The 19,729-nt window shown below is 48.5% G+C and overlaps 1 protein-coding gene across 8 annotated transcripts in view; it reads left to right on the top strand.

The window, feature by feature from the left end:
- The window catches only part of OSBP2 (oxysterol binding protein 2), a 345,452-nt gene that overhangs the window by 231,844 nt on the left and 93,879 nt on the right, over window positions 1–19,729 (top strand). The window lies entirely within an intron of this gene.

A 19,729-nucleotide genomic window follows, 5' to 3' on the forward strand; every position in this document is an offset into this window, starting at 1 on the left:
AAGGCTAACACAGTCCTGGGTTGCATCAGGTGAGGTATTTCCAGTAGAGACAGGGAAGTGTTAGTGCCATTATACAAGGCACTGGTGATACCTCATCTGGAGTACTGTGTGCAGTTCTGGTCTCCCATGTTTTGGAAAGATTTATTCAAATGGGAACAGGTGCAGAGAAGGGCTACTAGGATGATCCAAGGAATGGAAAACCTACTTTATGAGAGGAGACTCAAAGAGCTTGGCTTGTTTAGCCTAATCAAAAGAAGGCTGAGGGGAGATATGATTACTCCGTATAAATACATCAGAGAGGGATGGGAGAGGAGTTATTTAAATTAACCACCAATGTGACCCCAGAACAAATGGATATAAACTGGCCAGCAACAAGTTTAGGCTTGAAATTAGATGAAGGTTTCTAACCATCAGAGGAGTGAAGTTCTGGAGCAGCCTCCCAAGGGGAGCAGTGGGGACAAAAAACATAACTGGCTTCAAAAGTGAGCTTCTTAATTTTATAGAGGGGATGGTATGACAGGACTGCCTATGATGGTGTATGGCTCATCGGCGACTACCTGTAGCAAAAACCCCCCGTGGCTGGAGACAGGATACTAGGTGGGGAGGGTTCTGAGTTACTACAGAGAATTCTCTCCCAGGTATCTTCCTGGTGTATCTTGCCCACATGCTCAGGGTCTAACTGATCACCATATTAGTGGTCGGGAAGGAATTTTCCCCCAGGTCAAATTGGCTGAGACCCTGGTGGTTTTTAGGGTTTTTTTGCCTTCTTCAGCAGCATGTGGCCTCAGTCACTTGAAGGTTTAAACTAGTGTAAATGGTGAATTCTCTGTCACTTGAAGTATTTAAACCATGATCTGAGGACTTCAGTAGCTCAGCCAGAGCTCAGGGGTCTATGACAGGAGTGGGTGGGTGAGGTTCTGTGGCCAGTGATGTGCAGGGGGTCAGACTAGATGATCACAATGGTCCCTTCTGACTTCAGGGCAGTGGGGAGCCACACCGGCTCGCTACATACAGTTGACTTGGGGGAATTTGTCCAGCCACCGGAGTCTCCCTTGGCAGCCCTTGCGGTAACTGGAACGAGCACAGTAGGCCCGGGCCCTGAGTCAGGGCAAGGCACCCAATAGTCAATAGCTCAGGCCCTCAGGCAGGGGCTGAGCAACACAGCATGTGTGAATTAGCCCAGGCCTCCAAGGACCTGGGAGAGGGGGAGACGGCCACCCGCGAGTTGGGTGGCAGGGGGGATGCAGGCCCTCCCACTCCATTGCATCCCAGCCCGGGGCCCTAGCAGCAGCAAATGACCCGCTGCTGGGTCAGTGGGGATCCTGGCCGCAACACACTGACATGGGTTCTGGCAGAGTTACAGCCAGAAGAGGGTCGGCTGTCCCCGGGCTACTTCCTAACTCCCCTCTTCCTGGTATCTGGGACACGGCGGTGTTCTCCAGGGGGTTCAGCACCTCGGGGTAGTGGGCAAGCGGCTGGCCCGGTAAATCCTCTATGTAGCGGGCACAGGGCAGTCCGGTAACTCCCCTGGAGAGCAGGCGCAGGGCAGCTCTGGTAAATCCTCTATGTAGCGGGTGTGGGGCAGGTCCGGCAACTCCCCTGGAGAGCGGGCGCAGGGCAGGTCCGGCAACTCCCCTGGAGAGCGGGCGCGGGGCAGGTCCGGCAACTCCCCTGGAGAGCGGTTGCGGGGCAGGTCCAGCAACTCCCCTGGGTAGCTGGCGCGGGGCAGGTCCGGCCAGTCCTGGCGTGGACTTGGGGCCGTGGGGTTTTCCCAGTCACAGGCTAGGCTGGCTACGTCTAGCCTCCCCAGTGGCTGGTCCTCTAGTGAGCTCTGGGGCCCGCCTTTCTACTTCCGAGTTGCCGCCTCTGAGGGGCGGGCTCAGAGCTCCCTGGCTCCGCCCACTCTGGTGTCTGGAGGGGCTCGACCCTCGCTGCAGCATCCGAGTAAGAATATACATTACAATTTCAAACCCAACGAGTGACCCATAAGTGACTTCCCACAAGATGTCAGAACACATTAGAATTAGAGCTGAGGGGATCTAATATTTAACTTTCTTGAGATAGGAATTAGATCCAATGCTTCTGTCAGATAATTTCTAAGTTATCTGCAAAAAAGCTAGAGTTTTCAGTTGCCTAAGTAGCCCCTGGAGTCATGGTTAAAGTCGTTCTCTCCCCGCCACAATCTGAAATGGCACTGCTGTGGGCAGGCATGGAATTTACCTCCTCTCCCTTCCCCCTCCCGGCCACATTGGCATGACTGGAGCCGCCCCCCAAGTATAAAAGTCAAACTACACCTATGCACTTAGCGCTGTCCCCACGTCCATTCAATGGGAGTGGAGCAGAGGTGATCTGTACAACGCTGGCCTGGTGTGTTCTGCTGCCATGTCCCTCAGCTGGAGCTAGAGCAGGGCGTGGGCAGGAAGAAACACCTGTCTGCCCAGGGTGAGGGAGGGAAGGAGACACCAGAGAAAGACAAACAATGCAGAGTTGCATAAAAAAGTGAAAACTGGTTTGAGAAGTTCAATTTAGATGCTGAAAATCTAGCTCTCTGCAGCTGTTCTTTATGTTCTTCTAAATATTAAACCTAAAGGCAGTCCTAAGCACTGGTAATTATATCCCATGGTAATTAGATCCCATAGAAATACCATGAATAAACAGCCATAAGCCAATCAGTGCCTGAAAAGGAGCAGTATAAAGAAATAGCATATCAAAGCTGACCGGGTGTCCCTCTCTGCCAGCTGGTGATCTGCATCTCATATTCAAGTCTGCTCTGCAAAGCTGTCTTGGGTTGTACTCGCTAGATAAGTGATAGGTTAGCACTGAAAACTTGGAGTCAGCCCTCTTGGGTTCTATCCCCAGGAGTCCCACTGACCCACTCTGTGATTTTGGGCAAGTCACCTAACCTCAGTGAACTCATCGATTTCCCCATCTACAAACTGGGCATGCGCCACTTTTCCAACCCCTCTGCGGTGTAGGCAGGGTCAGTTAATGTTAATGCAATACACAATAGAAACTCAGAGTTTATGAACCACACACCTCACTTGGAACCGGAAGTACGCAATCCGGCAGTGGGAGGGAAGCAAATACAGCACAGTACTGTGTTAAACCCAAACTTCTACAAAAATACAGGGAAAATTAAAAAAAAAAGATTTGACAAGGGAAATAAACTGTTTCTGTGCTTCTTTAATTTAAATTAAGATTTTTTTCTGCACTATAAAGTTTCAAAACTGTATTAAGTCATTGTTCAGTTGTACACTTTTGAAAGACCAACCCTAATGTTTTGTTCAGTGCTGCAAACATTTCAGTTACAAACAACCTCCATTCCCAGTGGGTTTGTAATTCTGAGGTTCTACTGTAGCTGCAAAACATTTTTCTAATTTTTCTTGCAATAAAATAAGATGCAGAATCAGCTCTTAAACAGATAAATGCATGAAGAGCCTGCACAATTTTACTTTAAAAGCAAGTTTTTAATCAGAGGGTCACCACAGTGTGCTGAAACCACAAATAGGTACTTTTGTATTTGTACGAGTAATGCCAGGACAGCCAGAGCAATCTACATTAATTTGGCAACGAGCTTCCTAAACAAATGTTGCCCTGCAGCATAGCTCTTGTGGGATAAATTAATTTCTGGTGCAAATCCACTGAAATCAATGAAATTACTCCAGAGACAAATTTGACTACATGGCAAGATTCTGCCTGCAGCAAATTTTGTTATGGATTTATAATACGCCCCCTCAAAATAGAAATAGAGGATTATTGAGGAAACAATGGCAAATCCTTCACCAGGGCTGTGTTAAAAGAGGCTGCTTTAATCTATTACCCACACAACATTATGTAGGCTGCAGAATCCATGATCATAACTCAGTAGGGACAATAAAAGGAAGTATTCATTCGAGCTCTGAAAACAAAGCTGCAGAAAGGAACAAAGCCTTAGTGCACATGCTGTGCAGAGTGCTGAAAATGGCCTTGCTGTTCAGCATATCCTACCAGGGAGGAGTGCTAGGGCTGCCTGGTGATCTTATTTACTGATACAGCGACAGGCGTACTCCTGCCCCAATGTAATTAGGGTGTCGGGGTGGGGAGGGGAAGGAGAGAAGGCTGATGGAACTGAATTATCAATGTACCGAATAAACTCACAGGCTCCCCTTAGAACACACACCCAATGGCATCTCCCACTGTGGGATGGGGGATGTTTGCCTGGAATTATGACTCAAGTGATTGTGAACAAGGATCATTGGGGGGAGTTAGTAAACAGGTCTGCACTAGACAAAGGAACGCTTTGTAGGATCTTCTTTTATGATGTTCTGGTTCTCCTCCATATTGGCAATACCTCCCAACTTTTGTGTCATCTGAAAATTTTATTAGCACAATCCCACTTTTTGTGCCAAGGTCAGTAATAAAAATGTTAAATAAGTTGGTTGCAAGTCTGATCCACGAGGAACTCCACTAGTAACCTCCCTCTAGTCCAGGGGTGGGCAAACTACGGCCATCAGGGATTTGGATCCGGCCCGCAGGATTTCCCCCCGTGGTGTCGCGGGCCCCGCGCCGCTCTCAGAAGCTGGCACCGCATCCCTGGGGTCCCGGGGGGCAGCGGGGAGTGGGGGCAGGCAGAGGGCTCCGTGCATTGCCCTTGCCTCCAGGCACCACCCCCTGCCGCTCCCACCAGGCCGGAGCCTGAACCCCTCCTGCACCCCGTCCCCCAACTGGCCGGTCGTGGCCGCCAGGTTACCTTACTTGGCTGGCTGGTGGATGCGTCCCTGCCTCACTGCTGCTCCTGTTTGCTGCCAAAGGGAGCTGTGGCCCCAGCAGCACATGAGAGAGGAGACCCCCTGGCCTGCCACTCCCTTCCCCTGGCCTTTTTCTGGGGGCCACCAGCAGCAGGGCATGCAAGGGACTGCACCTGTGCTGCCCGGCATCCCAGGGAGCAGGGCAGCAGGACAGGTGCGGATGGACACCCCACCAGGGGAGTGCGCCCATGTCCCCTACTGCGCGCCCCCAGCTGGCCCCTCCCCTGGCTGCCTACTGTGGGGTGCGGGGCTGCCAGTGCCAGCCTGCAGCACGAGCCCCGGGAGCCAGCAGGAGCCTGGCTCCCCAGCTGAGAGAGCGCCCCGCACGCCACGCCTCCAGCACAGCTCTTAAACGGCTCCCTCCCTGCTCTCCCCTGCAGCTTCTGCCCCTGCAAGGGTTCCCCCCCCAACGCAGGGGGTGCTGGGCTGCCTGGCCCTGGGGCCCCCTGTAGTTGGGGGACCCCATGCCAGGGTACTGTGTGTTTCATTGTAAATCCACCTCAGCATCCAGGTAGATTAGATCTACTGCATTTCTTTGGCTAAAAAAATCAGTTCTCCTCTCAAAGGAAGATATTAGTAACTTTGTTACCTCCTCTTGAATCCTACAATTGTAGAAAAATCTACAATTACTTTCTATCATTTAGGCTACTCACTTTTTGCAGTTCACCAAGTTTGGAACAGATCATTGACCTTTAGGAAATATCCTAACAGCCCTTTCTTATCGTAATCACTCTGTTTATAAACAAAATTCTGGCTCCCTGCCACAGGGGTGCAAGCTGGGAGAAGTCTCCTGTCTCCTCGGCAGAACTCATTACATTTGCACACTCAGGTTGCCTGCGTGCCTGAGGCTTGCCGTCTGGGGGGACGGGGGCAACGTCCCGACATGCCCAACCCAAAATCCACCCATGACTAAGCATGTCTACACTTAGAGGTGGGGCTGTGATTGCCTGCTCCAGGAAACATGCTCACACTAGCTCTGATTGAGCTAGCGCACTGAAAATAGAGTGTAGCCATGGTGAAGCAAGATGCCCTGAGTATGTCCTGGGTGTCTTGGACAGGCACGTACTTGGGTGGCTAGCCCTTGGGCCACTCATACTGCTGCAATCTAGGCTAGCACAGGTATATCTCCTCAGGCTGGGAATTACACCCCCAGCTCAAAGTGTAGACCTGCCTTATACAGAAGTGTCCTCCAATTCCAGGTCCTGCCACTACTCCTAAAGACTCCCCACCTCTACAAGCATCCATTTTCTTCTGTGTCTTTGTCCTTGTGCTTTGGGGAATGAGACCCCATGGGCACTCCTGCACCTGAGTGTCCTGTGCTGAGATGTATCACAGATGATGTATGCAGATTTTTTAAATGACATTTTTGTCCTTTAAGAGTATCTTGAACCCCTGAATTTCAGTTCCCCACACTTCCGATCCTCCCTCTTCTTGTCATCGTGGGAGGATTGCTTCGTAACATTGGCATTGTGGGGGCTGCTGTGTGTAGTTAGATGTCTGTGCAGCATGACAGGTTTCCGAACAAGGTTGTATTGCAGTTTTATGTCTCGTGCTAAGGCAATCTCAGGATGCAGACTCTTTCCTCTCTTCACCACCCTCTTCTTATTTTCCTTTCCAGTTCCTCTCAGGGACTGTGTGGCTGTGATGTTCCCTCTGGTGTTGTCTGGACCAGTGATCTGCTAGGCCACTCCACTCCTTGACTCTGGGAGCCAGACTTACCCTGCTCTGCTGTGAGAACCCCACTCCTGGGCTGCTCACACACAGCCTCTGGCATGTAAGCTGCTCCTTGGATTTTGCAGTCAAATGACACTAGCCAATACCTCCGGTTCCAGATACAACCCTAGGAACCTCCACCTTGCAGTGTCCAGTTATGCCCGCTGGACGCTGCAAGCTTATATGAGTTCATCCATTTAACAAAGAAATTGATATGCACCAGGCTTGTTCTCCCAAGGGGAGTCTCTGTCACACTTCAAACCAAATGCACTGCTTCAGGTAGAATAAACAAACAGATTTATTAACTATAAAGATAGATTTTAAGTGATTATAAGTCAAAACATAACAAGCAGATTTGGTCAAATGAAATAAAAGCAAAATGCATTCTAAGCTGATCTTAACACTTTCAATGCCCTTACAAACTTGGATGGCTCTCACCGCAGGCTGGCTGGTTGCTTTTCAGCCAGGCTGTCTCCTATGATCAGTGCTTCAGTCGCTTGGTGGTGGTGTCTGTAGATGTAGGTGGAATTGTGAGAGAGAGCATGGCAAACGTCTCTCCCTTTTATCATATTCTTTCTTTCTTCTTGGCTTTGCCCCTGCCCCCCACCCTTCAGAGACAGGTGAGCATTACCTCATCGCAGTCCCAGACTGACCAAAGGAAGGGGGGTGACTCACTCGAACGGATTCTTTTGTTGCTGCCCAGGCCAGCGTCCTTTGTTCCTGTGAGACTGGGTTGGATTTGTCTCATACCTTCCCTGATGAGGTGTGAACTGCCCCTCCACTCTTGGAGAGTTTTTTGCCTGGGCTTATTTTTAGCCATGAGGATACATTTTCAGCCTCATAACTATATACATGAAATTATAATGTATAACATCACTATAACAACAATGTTCAGTGCATCATGAGCCTTCTGAAGACACCCAACATAACAAACTTTGAATTGGATACCATACCATCATTTTACAAGGATGAACATGGGGGTTCTGGGGGTTCCCCCGAGGTACAGAGCGTCACAGTGACATTCTCCCTCTGTTTCAGTTCTGGCACTGTTCAGAAGGGTGGACAACACTGGTCCTCTTTGCTACAGAGAAATTGCTATTTCTGATCTGACAAGCTGTCCACCATGTTTCATTCAGGTAGTGCAGTAAATGGGAATGGCAAGGAAGGTTCCACAGTGATGGTACACAACAATTAGATCATCTGGGGGCTGCGTCTCTGGAGCACTGAGATTCAGATCACTGACGTTAACAAGGGAATGGACTATTTTACTTGCTTGGAATTGAAAATGTGACTTTAGAAACCACCCTTCTGAACTGAGAGGGGAGTGGCTGAGATGGGCACAGTGTGTTCAAGAATCCTCTGCTTATTGAAATGCAGACTCAAGCTGCTAGTGTCTTGCTGCCTCTACATTATTCTCAGTTTCCTGCACTCAGGAGCCAAAGCTTTGTCCCCAGCCATCAGCAGTAGTCCCTCATTCTGTGCTGACCTCTTCTGTTAGCTCCATCCAGCCTAACTGGCATTCTGCAAGGGGCACCTGGGCTATCTAGAGACAGTGGGGTGGGCAACACTCTTCAGGAAACCACAGTCCAGCTCTTTGTTTGAGTGGTTCTCAACATTTTCCATTCCAGGACTCCCTCCCCCGGTTCAAAAGATGAGGGCAAAGTGGTTGCCAGCCCGACACCTGTGACCTGCAGGTTGAGAGAGCATGCTCTGCCAACCCCAGAGGTGCAGTGCTGGAATGGAGTTTGGAAGTAGATATTGCCCTGGTTGGCAGACAGAGGAGTCAGTCACGATCTGAGGAGGAACTTCACTATTTAAAGGTTTGCTGAGTTGCCAGCAATATACACTGCCTCCCCTCTCCGGGGCTCAATGCTCGAGCAGTCCTGCTCAGCACCTTCAGAAGCGGTGCAGAAGAATGGGTTGGTGCCCAAAAGAGGAGCTGTCTGATGCCATAGAGAACTTGGCATGGCATTTAATGCTGGCAACTGTAGAATCTGCATCTGGTGAGGAACAGCAACACTAATAATTGGGCTTTGGTCCCCAAGTGGAGGAGACAAAAGAAAAAGACCTCAGGAAATCAATGTGTGATGCAGTGTCTGGTAAAACTCAGGGCTGGCTGAGTTGTAACGACATGGGGCTGGCTGGATTGTACTGGCATGGGTCTGGCTGGATTGTACCAATGCGGGGATAACCTGAAAGTCTGAAATCCCCAAAGGAGCGGCCTGGGGCTCTGGCACAGTTTGAGAACTGGGTGCAGCTTTGTTTCCCCAGTTTGATGAAGGCGTTCCCATTCAGATATTAGTGTGCAGAGAAGTGTGCATAGCCATAAATAAAGAAGGTGGAGTGTGGATGTAATCACGGTTGGCAAGTACTCGGTTGGCTCAGCTCTAACAAGAAGCACCTTTATGTGGGTATAAATTGCATCCCCTCTAGGGGTCACTCTGATTTCATGGTACCCGTTTCTAACTGATAGTAGTTAAATTGGGACAAAATCTGTGCAGACAAGCTCTGAAGTCCTGTATGAACAGGCAAGGTGGGGGTGACAGCAACAGAAGGGAGATGCCCTTCCGCTAATGGGCCTCATCCGTCCTAGGAGAGAGCTCTCCAGGGGTGAATGGGGAGTTCAATCTATAGGCCTTTACTGCTGAATTCACTAACAAAGGGGCCTTGGCAGGTTTTGTGGCCCACTGGGAACTGGACTCAGACCCCTCCTTCATGTTCCATAGGCCATGGCTGAGCAAACACCCACTGCAGCTCCTTGGCCCCTAGGCCTAAAGCTCTTTGCAATTCAGGGAATCGCAGAACTTCAGGGTTCTGTCTAATCTCGGCAGCCACAGGAGCTGGCTATTTTGCCCCCCTGCCGGTGGTTGATTCACTTACTGGGAAATTTAGAGGCATATTTTTTAGATGAAATGGAAACAAGGCGACACAACTGGCAGCTATTCCATTAACGCTGAATGCATTGGAGGAAACAAACATTCCTGAGACCCTCTTTCCTCTAGTTCAAAGCCCCCACTCTGCAAAGGTGTGGGCGTGCAGGCATGCAGGCAGCAACAATCCTCAGGAGCAAGGTTCACAATCGCAGAGCTGGTGAATCTCCTCTGTAAGTTCTGCATTTCATTCTTGGGCTTAGTTCCCACTGAGACACCTGAGAGAAGGAAAAGCATCTGGCTCTGGGCTGCTCAGAGCCCTGAGTAGGTGATGGCTTTCGTTTGTATTGGGGTCTGGGCTCCACAGGGCATGGGTAACCTTGGCCAGCCATTGTCAGCTGTATAAATAATTTGCAGAGCTCTAATGATTTTTCTATTAGTCTCTGACAAGCCAAGAAATCTGACATTTTCGCCATGGCTAACCCATGAAATTCACGGGACTTGTCTGCTCTTGGTGCCATGTCTGGGGCCTAGCATGACAGCGTTTCCATTTTGTCTGTTCCCAGCTGGCATTTGGTCACCATCAGCATCTCTCACCAGGATAGTCTGCATGGATCCAAGGACCCTTCTCCCCTTATGGCCAATCTCTGGCAGCCAGCGGGAGCTATAAACACTCAGTGGGGGACTGGACATCCACCCCCTTCACAGCTGTAATTCCTCTCACTCACCTGCCCAGAGAAGGAGGTGTGAAAGGGCTACCTGCAATCTGAAGTGCTAATGGCCATCAGCTTAATGCTCAGTTAGGGCTCCCTGTATGTTAGGCCGTTCCACCCTTTGGGGACTCTATTGCATCAAGGCACATGTAACCTGCATCAGTGTTTAAAAGGGGGTGGGGTGCTCTGATTTACACTGAAGTTGCAGTAAATTCTCCCAGTATCTGTAGTCTCTGTGCCTAGTGTCCGCAGCTGGAAATGGGGAGGATCTGGATCTGCCTCACAGGAGGGGGTTTTGGGTTAGTTAATGCTGGACCATGGCTTTGAACATGAGAAAGTGCTGCGGGATGATCCTAGAGAGAGGCAGGACAGTGTGGCCTAGTGGATAGAGATTGGCCTGAGCCTTGGGGACCTGGCTTCTATTCTTGTCTCTGCCACTGGCCTTCTGGCTGAGCTTTTCATAGACCCCAAGGCCAGCAGGGCCCACTGTGATCATCTGGTCTGACCCCCTGTATCCCACAGGCCAGAGACCAGCCCCCAAATCCTTCCTAGAGCAGAGCTTTTAGAAAAACATCCAGTGTTGAGTTAAAAACTGCCAGTGATGGAGAATCCACCACGGCCCTTGGCAGATTGTTCCAGTGCTTAATTACTCTCATTGCTGAAAGTTTACATCTTTTTTTCATCTGAATTTGTCTAGCTTCAACTTCCTGCTGCCCTGGATCAGGTTAGAGCTTTCTCTGCTAAGGTGGAGAGCCCATTAGTAAATTTTTTTTCCCCATGTAGGTACTTACAGACTTTGATCAAATCAGCCCTGAACCTTCTCTTTGTTAAGCTAAACAGATTGAGCTCCTGGTATCGATCACTGTAAGACATGCTTCCTAATCTTTTAACATTCTTTTGACTCTTCTCTGAACCCTCTCCAGTTTATCACCATCCTTCCTGAATTGTTGGCACCAGAACTGGACACAGTATTTCAGCAAGAGTCACACCAGTGCCAAATAGATATATCAAAAACCCTCTCTACTCCTACTTGAAGTTTTTCCTGTTTATGGATCCCAGGATCCCAGTAGCTCTTTTGGCTGCAGCATCACATCGGGAGCTCATGTTCACCTGATTATCCACTATGACTCCCCAAATCTTTTTCAGAGTCACGCTTCCCAGGATAGAGTCCCCCAGCCTGTAAGCATGGCCTGCACTCTTTGTTCCTATGTGTTTACGTTTACATTTAGCGATATTAAAATGCATATTGTTTGCTCCTGCTCAGATACCGAACAATCCAGATCGCTCTGAATCAGTGACCTGTCCTCTTCATTATTTACCACTCCCCAATTTTTGTGTCATCTGCAAACTTTACCAGTGATGATTTTGTATTTTCTTCCAGATCATTGATAAAAATATTAAATAGCACAGGGCCAATAACTGCTCCCTGCCTGACTCAACTGGAAACACACCTGCTTGATGACAATTCCACATTTACAGTTACATTTTGAGACTTGTCAGTTATCCAGTTTTTAATCCATTTAATGTGTACCGTATTAATTTTATATGTTTTAGTTTTTTGATTAAAATGTTGCGTGGTACCAAGTGAAACTCCTTACAGAACTCTAAGTGTAATACATCAACACTATTACCTTTATCCACCAAACTTGCAGACTCATCATAAAAATATAGTTAATTTGACAGGATCTGTTTTCCATTAAGCCATTAAGTTTATTTGCATTAATTACATTACTATCCTTTATTTATTTATTAATCAAGTCCTGTCTCAGCCACTCCATTATCTTGCCTGGGATCGGTGTCAGGCTGACGGACCTATAATTACCCAGATCATTCCATTTGCATTTTTAAAAAATTGGCACAACATTAATAGTCTTCCTTCCAGTCTTCTGGAACTTCCCCAGCACTCCAGTCTTTTTGAAAATCAGAGTTAATGGTCCAGTGAACTCCTCCTCAGCCAGATCTTTTAAAATTCTTGGATGCAAGTTATCTGAACCTGCTGATTTAAAAATGTCTAATTTTAGTAGCTTCTGTTTAAGATCTTCCGGAGATACTAGTGGAATGGAAAGAGTGTTATGCCCATATGATGAGACTACATCATCTACTTTTTCCCCAAATACAGATAAGAAATATTTATTGAACACTTCTGTCTTTTCTGCATTATAATTGATAATTCTATTATTTCCATCTAATCATGGTCCAGTACCATTGTCAGGATTCTTTTTGTTTGTAGTATATTTTTAAAACTCCTTATTGTCCTTAAACTCTGCTGGCCACAGAGTTCTTCTTGTGTCCCTTTGCTTCCCTTATCAATTGTCTACAATTCCTAACTTGGGCAGGTTACTTCACTGTGCCTCAGTTTCCACATCTGTAAAATGGGGTTAGATATATTTTTAAAGCATTTTGAGATCTATGGATGAAAATCGCTAGATAAGAGCTAGGTATTGATATTATTATAGGGAAGTTCTGTGGAGGGTGCCATGGCAGTGTAACTAGCATGATTCTGCCATTCAAAGGGACACACACACAGTTTGGGAACAGGATGGAGCTCAGCACTGGAGGAGCTCTCTGTGTGGTAGCATGCAGGTGCTGAGGAAGACAGGCGGCAGACTTGGCTGCTACAGCACTGATTTGTCTCACAGTCAGGATGGGAGTGGTGGCCGTAGGGATTCCTCTCTCCTGCACATGTCACTCAACACTCAGCTCAGTACCCATGCCCCATGAAAACAAGCCCCTTTCTCCTTTAATGGCTGAAAGAAATCCCAACCCTGCTTAAGGACTTCAAAGCGGCTATTTCTGGCATGCAAGTGCAATTGTTTTCTGATGCTGTGCCCACTTGTATGCTGGCTAGGGGCTGACTTTGCAAAGCATGCAAGGCACAGATGGCTGAGCAGAAACAGGCAACCTCCTTGCATGTAAAACAGTGCCAGGGTTCTTAAAAAGAAGCCAAGTCAGATGCTCTGCATTTCCGCTGTGGAACCCCAACAGTCATGTTCAACCTGCTTGCCTAAGGCAGACTTTGGCAATGACCACAGCGGCAGGTGAGGAAAGGGACTATCTTCAAACATCTGGGGGCGGGTTGCTTCTGGGCAAGGTGAGCAGGACTTCGGGGTAGCTGCCTGGGACAGGGGAGAGATTCAGCTGATGGGAAAATAGGAGAAAGTTGAAGCCAGTCACAGTAGTGGCCTGGAGACAGGACAACATGCAGAGGACTGGAAGGCTGGGCTGAGTTCAGGCCCAGCAGAGGTGTGGGGAGCTCAGCCTCTCCTGTCACTCTTCATCAATCACCCTCAGGAGTACACTGAGGTCAAGTGCCTCCTACCCTCCTTGCTCTAAAGAAGGGTGCCGTTGTGAGAGGTCTCTGAGGGTGGAGCTGAAGAATTGTGTGTGGCGTGTAGAGAGGGGGGTTCCTAGTGACCCTCAAGGGGTGGGTGGGAGAAGGGGTGATAAGGAATGAAGAAATTGCTTTCCTTTCTATTACATATAATATGGCCATTGCCTTTGCCTTGTATGCAGACACTGGGCTTTGGTCATTGGTGAATGGCTCTGAGAATCCCCCAATGCATTATGCTACATTTGCCTCGTTCGCTGTGCGGGAGGGTGCCCCTTTGCAGAGGGGCCAGCACAAAGCTTAGCCCCCAGGTAACTCCCATGTACACCCCTGCAATTCCTTTCTGCAGCAGAGCAAATGAAAGCCATTGCCCAGTCACTGGAGCCTGGGAAATGTAGATTCCACTAAGATATTAACCGCCTGTGGCCACAAGCTGCAGTGGCTGGGCTCAGAGAAGCATTCAGAAAGCTTAGACACATGTGGCCGTGCAAGGACATGGGCTGAACTCTCTAGTGTGGAGACACTCTGGGAGGGGCATTCCTTCCCTGGGATAGTGGGAGGGTAACCTGTTGGGTGCAGGCACGCAAGGGTGGTTTGGGGGATAATCACAACATGCCTGATACGTACTCAATCTTAATTCCCATTCAGTGTCATTTGATCTGCCATTGCTTTAACACCAGGTGCATAGAATTCTTTACAGTGATGCTCTGGCCTTGGAAGATAAGTAATACTAAGCATTAGACATCCACAGATCTCAAAGCACTTTGTAAAGCTGAGTCAGTATCATTCTCCCCATTGTACAGTGGGGACATTGTGCCGCTGTTTTGAGCTTGGATTACAGTGTAGGTTGGTTTCCCCTGAAGCCGAATATCACCAAAGTTGCAAGTTTATTGTAAGTTGGATCTACCTGTAGCATAGATTCATAGATACTAAGGTCAGAAGGGACCATTCTGATCATCTAGTCCGACCTCCTGCACAGCGCAGGCCACAGAATCTCACCCACCCACTCCTATGAAAAACCTCACCTATGTCTGAGCTATTGAAGTCCTTAAATCATGGTTTAAAGACTTCAAGGAGCAGAGAAGCCTCCCTCAAGTCAACCATGCCCCATGCTACAGAGGAAGGCGAAAAACCTCCAGGGCCTCTCCAATCTGCCCTGGAGGAAAATTCCTTCCCGACCCCAAATATGGCGATCCGCTAAACCCTGAGCATATGGGCAAGATTCACCAGCCAGATACTACAGAAAATTCTTTCCTGGGTAACTCAGATCCCATCCATCTAATATCCCATCTCAGGGGATTAGTCCTATTTACCCTGAATATTTAAAGATCAAAGCATCTATAGAGCGGTCTTCACCTTTGAAATGCCATATAAACATTTCAGTAATTCATAGAGCCGAATGAGAAATGAGGACATCAATAGAAAGGTTTGACATAATCATGACAGGCTCGGCTCATTTTCATCTCTAAAGCGGGCAGAATCATAGCAACCAGATCCACACCTGGGCCATTGTTGAAGTTATGCGGCCTAAAAACTGACCTGTCTCGACAACAGCAATCCTGCTTTGTAACTCCTACCCAGATTAGACCAAACCTTACTGAACGCTTTTCAAACTCCACCATTTCTTGGGATAAAATTACATCACGCACTGAGAGATGCTAAAACTCAGGAAGCCAAGCGGTGTGCACAAGTGGTGGGGCAGGTTTTCTGTTTGGCTCCTGTCTCTTTTCCACTCTGCCTGCTTGAGGAAAGATAAAAAACAGCAGTGTAGTGTGACCCCAGCTGAGGCAGCACAGATGTCCAGCCTCACTGGTTTCTCCTGAAGCCAAAATGGCCCTTCTGGGAAAATATTCAACAAACTCTAATCAGAAACAAGCAGAACAGACTCTGTGATTAGTTCAACCTCTCAGTTAGTGGGTTACTCAGGAGAAAACAATAATTATGATCAGGAAGATCTTTTCTGGCAAGGTTCGTTTTTATAACAAGAGAGTAAAGTGAACACAAGCAGAGAAAAAAGAAAAGGAGGACTTGTGGCACCTTAGAGACTAACACATTTATTTGAGCATAAGCTTTCGTGAGCTACAGCTCACTTCATCGGATGCAAGAAAGTTTCCCCAATCTGAGACTCATCCCCATGCCATGACTCCCAAATCACCAGGGTACTCCTCACATGCACAAACGGGGAAATCTTGAGTAGAAGGAGTAAAGAGGTTATTTTATCTTTATATTTGGCACTGGTGTGGCCACTACTGGACTCCTGTGTCCAGTTCTGGTGCCCACAATTCAAGTAGGATGTTGGTCAATTGGAGAGGGTTCAGAGAAGAGCCACATGAATGATTAATGGTTTGGAAAATATGCCTTAAAGTGTCAGACTAGAGGAGCTCAATCTATTTAGTTTAACAGAGAGAAGGTTCAGAGGTGACTTGATCACAGTCTGGAACTACCTACGTGGGGAATAAATATTTAATAATGGGCTCTTCAATCTAGCAGAGAAAAGTCTAACATGATCTAATGGCTGGAAGTTGAAGCTAGACAAATTCAGACTAGAAATAAAGCATACATTTCTAATGGTGAGGGTAATTAATCATTGAACAATTTACCAAGGTTCTGGTGGATTTTCCGTCCCTGCCAATTTTAAAATCAAGATGGGATGTTTTTCTAAAAGATCTGCTTAGGAATTATTTGCGGGCAAGTCTCTGGCCTGTGTAAAATTGGAGATCAGACTAGATGATCACAATGGTCCCTTCCAGCCTTGGAATCTACAAATCTAATTTGGAAGGTCAACGTTCTCAAAGTCACGCTGCCCTTTCCGTAGCTCTTCTAGTCTGAACACTTTGCAAAGGGAAGGGGAAATGGAGCTGAAGTTAATCCAGGAATGCCAGAACCTTAGGAGAAATGGGGAACGACGAGGCCCCACCCCTCTCCGTGGCCCTGCCCTCTGCTCCTTCTCTTCCCTCTCTGGCCCAGACCCCAGCCAGGCCGGAAGCCATAGCCTGGCCATGGTAAGAGCTGCCTGCTGTGGGGAGCCCCAGATTCTCCACCTGCCCAGGGCAGGGAGGCCAGGGGGTCCAAGAGCAGCCCCCAGCCCATGTCCCCACCCGCTGGGATGCACTGCCCAGGGCAGGTGGAGGGTCTGGGGCTCCCCACAGTGGCCCAGGCTCCCTGGGTAGCCCTTTTTAAAAGTGGGGGGCCATGGCCCCTAACTTAACCCCTTGTTCCCCAGGACCTAGACAGGTGCCTTATCTCATCTCAACCATTATGCGGGGAAGGGTTGAGGGGAGGGGTTATTTTACATAGATTCCAAGGCCAGAAGGGACCATTGTGATCATCTAGTCAGACCCCCTGGATAACACATGTCCTGTACTAGTTAGTATGCCGCAATGCTGCTGTAAACACTCAAACCCCTTTGGGCTGGTTTAGAACTCTGTACTTTCTGGGCACTATGGGCGAATCAGGGGTTGTGAGCTCAAGAAATCTAGAGTCTAGGGCATATGGACATGTGCTCTAGGCTGGAGCATTTGTCACCTGAAAGGTCTGTCTCATCTAGAGAACGTGGGCAATGGCATCCCTGTTTCATGTTCTCTAAGAGGCCCAGGATCCTCCACCAGAATCTCTTGGTCTGTCTCCTCCCTTCTGTCTTGTGTGTCAAGCCCAGTCTGTGGGGCTGCACTTGCAGCTGCCCACTGGCAATTGGTTCTGGTTGGGCCACTCCCTTCCTTATGGGCAGGGGAATGTGCAGCTGGCCAGTGGCTGGAGCTGTAAGGGGAAAGAAGCAGATTATGGGTAGAGCAGCTGCTGCTGCAGATGGGACCTTTGCTCTGATGTGACATGACCATTGGGAACTCACTCTGCATCTACATAAAGCACCTTCCATTCACTGGACTTGAAACTGGGGCTTTTAAATTGAATCCAAGGAAACAGATGTAACCAAAATCTAGCTTGAAAAAATTAATCACATCTGTCTCTCCCTCTGCCTCTCTCTGAGCCAAACTCTTCCCCAAGATGTGCTGGCTCTGGGACCGCAAACCTCACTGGGAGTTGTGCAGGTGTATTGGGGAACAGATTTTGGCCCTTCAGTTTTTCTTTCTGCTGCTATATACCTGTGTAAAAGGAGGAAGGCTGAGTATACTGGACTCACCTGTGGTCAGTGCTGACTTGCTGGAAATGAGAGTAATTCTGTGCTCCTACCCCGGGGTAATCAAATGGCGGAGGATCAATAAAGATCCGCCTTGCTGCCTGGAAATAGAGTTCTGTCTGCATAGAACAGCAACAAGGACAAGTGCAGAGTCCTGTACTTAGGACGGAAGAATCCCATGCACCGCTACAAACTAGGGACCGAATGGCTAGGCAGCAGTTTTGCAGAAAAGGACCTGGGGTTACAGTGGACGAGAAGCTGGATATGAGTCAACAGTATGCCCTTGTTGCCAAGAAGGCCAATGGCATTTTGGGATATATAAGTAGGGGCATTGCCAGCAGGTGGAAGGACATGATCGTTCCCCTCTATTCGACATTGGTGAGGCCTCATCTGGAGTACTGTGTCCAGTTTTGAGCCCCACACTACAAGAAGGATGTGGAAAAATGGGAAAGCGTCCAGCGGAGGGCAACAAAAATGATTAGGGGACTGGAACACATGACTTATGAGGAGAGGCTGAGGGAACTGGGATTGTATAGTCTGTGGAAGAGAAGAATGAGGGGGATTTGATAGCTGCTTTCAACTACCTGAAAGGGGGTTCCAAAGAGGATGGATCTAGACTGTTCTCAGTGGTAGCAGATGACAGAACGAGGAGTAATGGTCTCAAGTTGCAATAGGGGAGGTTTAGGTTGGATATTAGGAAAAACTTTTTCACTAGGAGGGTGAAGAAACACTGGAATGCGTTACCTAGGGAGGCAGTGGAATCTCCTTCCTTAGAAGTTTTTAAGGTCAGGCTTGACAAAGCCCTGTCTGGGATGATTTAGTTGGGATGGTCCTGCTTTGAGCAGGGGGTTGGACTAGATGACCTCCTGAGGTCCCTTCCAACCCTGATATTCTATGATTCTATGATTTGAAAGAGGAGAGGAGAAGAGAGGAGAGGAGAATCCTCATGCAGCTGAGCTCTCCTGCATCTTGCAGAAGCAGAAGCTCTTTGAGAATGCAGACTTGAAATGCGGGCTCATCCCAGGAGCCTCCTGTCCCTCTGCGTGTCATGCTTGCTTTTCATCAGTGCCATGTTCTTTCAGAACAGATCATCTCAATTCCCCACCAAGTGTCAGGATTCCTCAGGTGGCTGCTTTTCAAAGGGCTTTGGGAGGTGAAATGTGGGGGAACTTTGGCAAATCAATTCTAGCAGGAGAATAAAGGTTTTGTGAACAGAAGTGATTTTTGTGTGCAGTCCTTTAATTCCACCACTGTTCTCTCCCTGGATTGCCAAACATATGCTGCCATTCAGTGCTGAGGCCAGCTGAAAAGTCTCACATCACCTCACTGTCTCTTCTGCCAGTGCCAGGGCTGTCAGGTGTACAGCCACTGCCTGTGCAGCATTCCTAGTCCCCCGTGCTACGTGAAGAGGGGTTGTCCTTGTACATTGCCGAGAGGCTCCGCCAAGGAGTACAGTTCTTTAGTCAGCTGTGGAGCCCAGCTGGCCTGTGCAGCAGCATGATCGGCAAGACTCCTGGGCTCCCAAGCTGACCCACAGCCTCTTGGAGCATTTGCCAGAAGGGGTATAAAGGCTTTTAGATCCCTCAGCTGGATGTGTGCAGGTCGAGGGGAAATGGGGCACAAGGGAATACATTAACAGGCTGACTCCGGGACTGGGTCTCATTGCTTGGAGATCAGGCATCCATTCCCAGTGATAAATGTCCAGCTAAATCAATGCACTTGATGGCTAGAGGCTGGGGTAAGTTATTTTACTCTTCATGTATTTTTTCCTCCTTTGGCTGGAAACTGTAGTGATATTAATACCAATCCTACGTGCCATCTAGCCACAGCGCTTCATGAACACGAACTAATGTCTGTACACCTCGTACAGGGACATCTCTTTAAACCCCTCCCCAGGGGGTTCTAACACTCGTACAAAGTACTGTGAAAGCCTGTGCAAGCAGATGGGGGGAAAGGGTGGAGGGTTTATTTTATGTATGACAGGAACTAGGCTGTCTGTCATGTGGCTGCTGTGCCCTGCTTCCTGCCAGCATCACAGCGCATGTTAGACCCAAGAACGAGATCTGACCCACTTCAAACAGTCTCTTGTGCTGTGCTCCAAAGCTTTTGTGTCTGCAAGTCTTTCTAGTGCAGCACGCCAGACGGGCTTTACAGAGCTGCCATTATTAGCCAGGGTCTGAAAG

Source organism: Dermochelys coriacea, chromosome 15, assembly GCF_009764565.3.
Source record: "Dermochelys coriacea isolate rDerCor1 chromosome 15, rDerCor1.pri.v4, whole genome shotgun sequence".
Classification (NCBI taxonomy): Eukaryota; Metazoa; Chordata; order Testudines; family Dermochelyidae; genus Dermochelys; species Dermochelys coriacea.